The sequence below is a fragment of the Pinus tabuliformis genome, chromosome Q (assembly GCF_031772625.1).
Source record: "Pinus tabuliformis cultivar Carrire ecotype Pingquan chromosome Q, CPIR1, whole genome shotgun sequence".
Lineage (NCBI taxonomy): Eukaryota > Viridiplantae > Streptophyta > Pinopsida > Pinales > Pinaceae > Pinus > Pinus tabuliformis.
Genome location: NC_142296.1, coordinates 302,320,473 through 302,329,676, shown reverse-complemented (window position 1 = coordinate 302,329,676; position 9,204 = coordinate 302,320,473).

Sequence of the window (9,204 nt, the reverse complement as noted above, 5' to 3'; positions counted from 1 at the left end):
TGTACAAAATGTTTCCTTCATTGATTTCAACTGGTTCAGTAGCGAGCTCATTGCTATCCTCTATTTATGTAAATGAGGCAAATATAGCTAGATGACAAGCTTCCTGAAACTCATTGCTGAAAACATGCTGATAACCAGTAAAATAAATAGGATAATCAATATAAGAACGATCAGATAGAAATTTTTGTCAACTATGATATTTTGATTGTTCTTGGAGTCCTCTAGATTGTTCTAATGATAATAAAGGAAACATACAATCCTCATCTCCATAAGGACTCTCTAGCCATAAGGGTACTTCAACAACAGTTTGAGAAGGGGGGAAAATTGACAAGGTTTGATTATATAAACCATTGGAAATGACCATTTCTCCACTTCGGCACCCTATCACAACATCTGCAGTAGCTAACCAAGGGTGTCCTAGGACTACAAGGTGTCCTAGTTTTTTAGGAGAAATGACAATGAAATCGATGGGATATTTCCAAGAAGAAATGGTGACTACTATGTCTTCTAGAGTTCCCATGGGTTTAATAATGGATTTATCTGCCAATTCTAAAATAATAGGTGTAGGTTTGATCCCTTGCAATTGTAAATATGTCATGGTTTCAAAATCCATAGCATTAATTGCTACTCCTAAATCTACAAGGGTGTTTTGTAGAAGTACTCCATTGAGTTCGGTGGTCACTATGGGATTTCCTGGGTTGCTATATTTTAATGGTAAATCTGAGATCATCCTGGACATTTCACTCATGACTTTTACATTTTGGTTCTTGTGTCCTTTCTGATGAGCCCCAGAAATGGGTAATTATATGGGCTCATTTCGCCTCTTAATTCGACTTAATCCACCATTCTCATTATTTTATTGCATGTTTTTTATTATATTTATGCTAATAGAGTGAATTGGGTTAGTCATTATGCCAAAAAGTCTAATGTGTGCTTTATGCAGATTTTTGGTCTATTTTGAGATAAAATCAAAGGTTTAATGAGCATTTGGCAGCCAAATTTGATGAAGAACAAGGGAGAGGATTTGTAGGATGGTGTCCCCTTCATGTATGAACCCTTACCCTGAATTCTCCATCAGAAACTCGGAGCACAAAGGTCCACTTTCCAAGGGGCAGCCAAGCAAGTCAAGTAGGACTGTTGTTATCTTCAGTTCAAGGAAGCCGAGTTCCTTATTTTAGGAGTATTGTTGGGAGTCCCCATTTTTACAAATAAGAAGGCTTAGGGCCTCAACTTTTTTTGGTTGGATGTTAGCCAGTTCTTAGTATATCTTTTCACTTTTGTGTAGCACATTCGTAAGCTTATTTTCGAGTTCTTTTTTAGAACAATTTATGTGATGTAACTGCTATTTTTTGATAAATGAAGATGAAATGGTTTTTGAGCCAGCACTAATCTCTTTTAGAGGGCGGTAGCTCTTAGTTTAGGGCCCAACCCAAGTTGCCCAACACCTCCTTTGTGTGCTTATATGTTCTTTTCTTCCATTCATCAGTTAATTTCTGTTGCATAAATTCACTTTGCTTTGTTAGAATAGGCTGCTTTTGATGGTTAGTATAGTTGTTATTGTTCCAGTCGATCAAGTAGGTTACTGCAGTGAAAAAATAAGATTCAAAAAGGCCACAGTAGGGCCTGATCTCCTTGCGTGGTGTGATGGAGAAATTTAATCCTTTTCTTAATAAGTTTAGGATGGGTTCATTTAGTTGAAGGTTGGACAAATTTATGACTAGATTATCTTTTTTTGATACCTCACTATTATTGTTTTGTTTTTGAGTTGTTGTTTTCACTGGTTGGGACCAGGTAGCTTGGAATGGGGGCGTGGTATGGAACGTACCTGACAACGGTGCTGGGGTATGGTCAAGTTCTTGTGGGGGGTGTTGTTTTGCGTTTTTTGGGCCTGTGTGGCAATATGGGGGTTGCTAAGCTGAATCTGAGGTTGCGTGGGTGATGGAGGCTGAGTGATTGTTGATGATAGCTTGGGTTTCTGCGACGTGGTATGAAGTGTGATTGGTGAAGAATGCAGTGTTGATGACTGCGTAGGGGAAATGGGTGAGGGTAACAACCAGGCTGGGCGCATTAATGCGTGGATTGGCCCTGCATGGACTGTGTAGATAGATGGGCCTGCGTGGCCTGTGTGGACAACGTGGGGTTGAAAAGTGTTTCCATAAGGATTTCCCCTCCAATACTGATTCCAAGGAGTGTTTTGTGATTGAGGATTAAACCAAGGAGGATAAGATGGCTGGAAACTCCAGGGTTGATTTTGACCATAGGCTTGAAAACTAGGATCTTGAAACATGTTTTGATTTGGGCTCCTCTAAGAGGGTTTCTTGCTTGTTTGTGGAAAATCATTTGTTTTGGCATTACCCTTATAGATAGTCTATAAACCAGGAAGAGATGGACACTTCTCAGTTGCATGTTCTAAAGCACAGATCCCACAAACCTCAATAAAATTAATGGGACACTCCCTCTTAGCATGCTTGTTTATGCATTTAGGACAAAAGATTGCCATGGCAACCCTCTCATCTTCTTGTTTCTTTTTTAGTTTTATTGTGTCAAGTTGGTTACCAATAGTGTTTAGGATATCTGTTTTGAAGTTTTCAAATAAGTTTCCTAATTCCACTCTAGTGACAACCTTGGGTACATATTTCTAATTTCTTGACACATAATCTCAGGAATTGTCACGAAGCTTCTTGCCTACTTTCACCTGACTTCGTGAGTAAGTGCGACAAGGTTCAACCACTTCAGCAAAAGGATTTTTATAAATATTCCCACCACTTAGAATATTTAGGGTTTCAATACGTTCATCCCTCATCCCCTTTAAAAAGATAGTTCTGGCAATTTTCTCATCTAGATGTGCCCCTGCGGATTTATGGAAATTATAAAAGAAACATTCAAGATATTCTTCTAGGTTCTCATCTTCTAATTTTTGCATCCTAAGAATATTGTTCACATCCCTACTTTTTTAGAAGTCTTGGTATTTCTTGAGAAAGACAGACTTCATATCATCCCAGGAGTAGATGGTATGTTCACCTAGGCTCATAAACCATCTAAGGGCTACATCTTTCAGGGTGGCTGGGAATAGCTTGAGATTATGTGCATCCTCATAATAATTATAACTCCTACATAAAATGTCAAATTCAAACAAGAAGGAATCTATGTCTTCAAAGGACTTACCGTAGAAGAGTGGAAGAGATGCGATTGGTATGTTCTTCATAGTGACATTCCTGGTTACATCGAGAATAGGAAAGCTAAAAGTGGTTTATTCTTCTTCTTCTTCTTTCGGTCCTCCCATCAGTCCTTCATGGTTACCTCCGAATGGGTTGTGATGTGGACCTTCTTCCCCTTGACGTTCCTCATTGTTTTGTCCAAATATGTTACGACGTTGACCTTCTCCTTCTCCCAGACATTCCTCATTGTTTCTGTTCTCTCCTCCTTGGTTGACCATGTCTGCCATAGGCTCTTGAAGAGGTTTGATGATGATTACTTGGTCAACAAAGAGGTACTAAAGGATGGTCCTTGATATTAGTTGATTCTATATCCGTGACTAGTTCTTATAATATAATTCCTTTTTTACTCCCAAAAATAATGTGTTCAATTGTTTCCTCATATTGATTCAGAATCTCCCTCTCCGAAGCCACTTTTTTGTTAATGCCTCCTTCTCATTTTATTCCTGCATACCGATTGATAGGATTATTGATTGGTGTGGTTTTTGGACCAAAAGTTGTAGGAAATTTTGAGCTAGCAATAAATCTGCCTTGACTATCCCTAGGCCTACTTTTACTTCTACGCATAAAGAAAAGGCAATAAAACTTCAAAGATAATCAAAGACGACTAGACTTTGGAGCAACCCCACAATAGTGGATGTGTAGCTCTTCACTCATGTCTTACCGTACTCTCTCCGCCCTTTGACTGCCTGCAATACCCTTGAAATTTTGTAATAATAATCATACCTGAACCAAAATGAAACTCCCCATAAACAATGCCAAAATGTTGAGAGTTTTAAATAGTGATTAAATCACCCGATATTTAATTTTCAACCAAAACTCATGAGCACTAGTTGTACTACGTTTTTGGTTCAATTTTAAATTCATAGTATGTAATTTTCCTTTGATCGTTAAGTATAGAATGATGGAAAAGAAACAATTCTAATTAAGAAAACTAGCACTCATCTTACTCTCAGGAAACATAAGCAATCTAAAAGAAATCTACTTAACTCAACCCACTTTGTTCCTTATTCTAAATCTCTGCAATCGAAAGACAATCTTACTGAAACCAAAGGCTTAATGAAATTCATTCCAACTACAAATCTTAAGCAAGGAACTTATAGCTATTAAAAGACGAAGCATCTATTTACTTGTAACGAAATATGATAAGGAGGCCAAATTTTAATTCTAATATCAAATCCTAATCTGTTATCTTCAATCCATTCAAACCAAACTGCTTTTACTTGGAAATAAAACACCTTTCAAAATTCACTTTAAATTGTTACAGAGAATGAATCTACGAAAACGAAAGCCTTGATAGAGTTATCTAAAATTGCTATTGTAAAATCAAATCCTATGCTACTACACTTAAAATGGAAATCTATTCTATATAGAAGTAACTATCTTCAAACAACTCAAAGAAATGCGAAGAATCAAATCATACTAGGAATATAAATCACAGAGTTCAATGCTTGAAATCAATAGACTGTAGTACTTGAAATGAAAATCAATCTTATTTTATTATGCAAGAATGGATCTAAATTATCCTATGATAATTTAATAACTCAAATCAATGCTCTTGAATGAAATTCTTTAAAATAAACCACACTGTGAAAACTAAATCATAATGCTTGAAATGAATCAAACAATTCAAATTGTGGAAATGGAAAACGCAATACCTATTGCTACTAAACTCGAATTCATTTGAAAACACAATCAAAACCTCATACCATAAATCAATCTCTCAATTATACACAAGGAAATCCACACTCACACTCATACCATTCATCATAAACTTCATTAAAGAGACAAACACACCAAAATAAACACACAGAGATCGTGTTATATAGCTTCAAGAATCAATTTATTTTCCTATCATGGATACTCTGATTATAAACATAAATGAATGTGATTTTGAATGAGAGAACACAGGTTATATAATGAATCGAAGCCTTTTAACACATGAAACAATATTTAAATGGTGTAATATATAAAGCAACGAACCATGCATATCATGAAATCATATATCAGTGTTCATAATTGTAACACACATGATTCAAACTATGAAATTACATGCACACACCTAGCTATCTGAACTGTTAATGGGGCTTATTTCCAGAGGTGGTGGGCCCTTCCATGCCTAGTGTAATCTAGTCTACTGCAACATGAGAAAGATCTAAAACATCAAAGATATAGTTTGCAATTAACCATGATAATAGTGCTTTTGGCTCACAACTTCAAAGAAATAATATATATTTCCAAAACAAAGTTTGAGAACCAATTGACATAAGTCACAATGTATCAACAACAAGGATTCTTAACAAGCTAGCTCGACTAGCATTGTCTTTGCATTACAACAACATTTAAAGGTGGCTGTGTAAATGTAAAAATAGGAATTTAACTAACTATGACAACCTTAGAAACTATAAAATAATTGAAGCCCTACTCGATCTACTCCAAATCATATTAACTTTACTTAGAACGAATGACTTCCTTCTAGAGTAACTCACTGCCATTATGAGAGTAGTCTACTTTGATTCTAACCTAGAGGATCTTTGGCCTTGGAATTATCACACTTAACATAGCAAATCGATCATGGAAGCATCGTTCTTGTCATCACAGATCGCTGTGTAATTTCGATGGTCAAAACAAGAAGAAGGATCCCACGAGGCCAAACTATCTCGAACTCTGTCAAGTATTGGTTGTTTGAATATGCTAGTTGATGTCGATGTTGATGACATGACATCCTTCCATTCATGTGGACCTACCAATCTTGTCACCAAGCTTCCAGCTAAACCCATGAATAAATAGTTAGCATATAGGGACATAACTCAAAATTCACTTAAGTTTAATCAAAAATATTAAAACAATGTCATTTAAGTGCATTTACCTCTAAGTTATGTACTAGTGGGATTTAGGGAGTGATGTAGGTGATAGGGTAGGTAATAGGAGTACTTTCATAGGAAAAAGTTGGTGAAAGTAGGGATGAGAGGTAGAAAATTGGAGACAAAAGTGGGCGCTAACAATAACCAGGGAGTTTCATTAATCCAATATGATTCAAACATACCAATCCACAACATTCAACTCAACATCAGTCAAGTCCTCCATGAATGAGAAAATAGAACCAAAGTGGCTTCTCAAAATTCAGACCCTACGGGTGAGAAATTTTGGAACATTTTAAAAGTGTTGCTTCCCCCTATTTATAAGAAGAGGGGGATCTTAGATTATAGTTACAAAATATCTCAACCAAAGGCTAACTATCTGATGTACTAGTTTTTGTGGCCTGTGATAGCTACTAGTGCCCAAAAATATCTCCAAGGATCTGATCCCTTTCATGGAAACCAACAAAAATTACAAAATAATGCAAAGAAAGAGGAAGATTGAAAGATGATGGAGGAATTTTCCCTCTGTTATTCCTATGAAGGCCTCCGATTAGGCCATGTCTCTATCATCATGCGTTCCTCTAGCTTCTCACCTAGTCCCTGTTGCTTTCGCCTTAACTACCAAAGCAGCTCATTCTCCAGAGTTGGGAGTGGGTAAACAATGAATGTCTGTTATGGAGTGGAAATGGAGCACCTCCCGATAGTCCTTTGCTATGTATAAGAGTGAACCACCATAACATGACATTAAGTCTTCTTGAGTCCCCCATACTGATTTGTTGTTGCACCGACTTCATTCACTACTTTAGCTACCGACCTATTTGGCTTTGAAGTCTTGTACCGTTCTATCGGGGCTTATACGAAAATGAGAGACTTTAAATCTTAAAGGCATTATAGAATGGAAGGCTTTGGTGTTTATTGGCCCCCCTTTGGTTTAGCCCTTGTCTACATTTCTTCTCATTGGATCGGGGGCTACGACAAAGTGCTTAGTTCTCTAGCGCTAGGGCCTTTGGACTCCTGTCCAAGGGCCTCTTCCTTTGTTATATAAAATCCTGCATACTGGCAGCTTATGATGCTTGTGGAGCTGTAACAAGGGTCTCTTTCACCTCTAATTATCCCACATTAACAAGTCAATCCGGGAACGTTTTTTTATTGCAAAGAGTATCTCAATCCAAGGCTATTCGTCAGAGTAATGCTTAGTAGTACAGCGTTCAGAAAATACAAGAGTAAACGGATGCTAGACTATGACTAAATTACTTCAAAAGGATAAAATCACACAAGATAGCTTATCAGTCAAGGGTGTGGAAACGATAACCCATCCCTCTAGAAACTGATGGAAAGGAAATTAGAGCATGGACCATAGGTCTGGGAGCTAGGCAGCGACTGCTGAGGCTCACTACAGCCTTAGACCTTCTCTCACACCAAAGCAGCAAATGCAAGTAAATGGAACAACAAATAGGAAATGGAATAGCAAGTCTAAAATGGAACAGCAGTAAATGGAACAACAATCAAATGAACTAAGTCTCGCGAGTCAGAACCAAACTTGCTCTATTGAACCAAACTCACACTCTGCAATAAAATAACAATCTTCTCCCTTAAGGCAAATTGGATGGAATGTACTTTATGGAACAACAGGAATCAATCATATATACACACAACACGCTAATATAGTAATCTGACGATTAAGAAGAATACGACTATGTTTCCAAATAGAATAACATTACTTTCGGATTCCAATAATCGGGATTTCAAATGAATCCAATAATAGTAATATTCAGTACAAACGATCTGTAACCGAAATAGCTGGTTTAGACTAATAACATGCAATCAACTCTGAAAAGATTCAATCATACAATGCAGAGTCACTACATGAATTTCCTGAAGGAACCATTAATGAATTAATCATAGCAGAGCATGGAATAAGACATGAAAAGCATATCAGATTACCGAGCAATAAAGATAAGCAAACCACGCAGAAATCAAGTTATAATGATACAAAAGCAAGTGTCCTTCGGAGCCGGGCCCTTAGCTTCCAATGGTACACTGCCTTAGATTACTCCAGACGCAAAGATGAAATAAACACCAAGTCTTTTATATTAATGCATCAACAAACGTATAGTAAACCAGGTCTCAGTGAGACTCGATGATCAAAGTTTAGTCTGAAACTGAAAGTTACAAAAAAGTCCCTTTGCTTAACGATGCTGTTCCTTTTTATAAAAGTAACGACGAAGATATCTAGGTAACAAAATAAGTAAAACAGCGATCCCTCAAGATCAAAGATCCTGAGGGATTCGCCAAGATGTTAATCCTTTACCTTTCTTTCCCTTTTCCGCCGAATCGGTATCCCTTCTTCCTTTCCTGGGTCGTTCTGCTTTGATCTGTTCAATCTCGTTTGCATCCGGTTCCCTTCTAGAGGGACAACAATTATTCCTCCTTTGTCTTTCCCTTTTGAATAACAGCTCTTCGTTTCCACCTTTCCCTGCATAGAAAAATGACAATTATCAGCGATTAAGCTTTCCATACTAATTCTCACACATTTTATTAGAATTCTATATTTCTTTGAGTTCATGATGCAGAAAAGGTTACAAATGTTACTGAAAAGTCACTAAATTGTTTGTCAAAAACATACCTTTCAAGTGCTCCACACACCCCTCTGCTTACCATGTTTCCTGCCCTCATGAAAACATTATAGTTGACATGCAAGGCGGTAAGAGAATAGGCCAGAGAGGGAACCTCGTGTGGAGACCTACAACCGTGATGAGCAACTAGATCATCAAAGAACTGATTTGTTTGACCTTCAGGCATTTCATACAAGGCCTGATATCCGGGTGCAGGGTGCCAAATGATTGGACTACGAAATCGATACCCTAACCAGGATGGCCCTGCTTGCAAAATACGCTCACCATAAAGGTTCAATCGGCTGGTAGCCAGCTCAAAATTTTCGTATTTGAATGGTTCCCTGAGCTGGATGTTTGGGTTAGAAATCCGGTATCAGAATTTTGAAGCATCGATGGCGAGGTCTTTAATAGTCAGAAAATATTCCAGACTATGTCAGATTAGGTCCTCGTGCATGGGTCCTAATGTCTCCATGACACCCGCGGTTCTCATAAGGTTCCTATGTGCTCTCCATA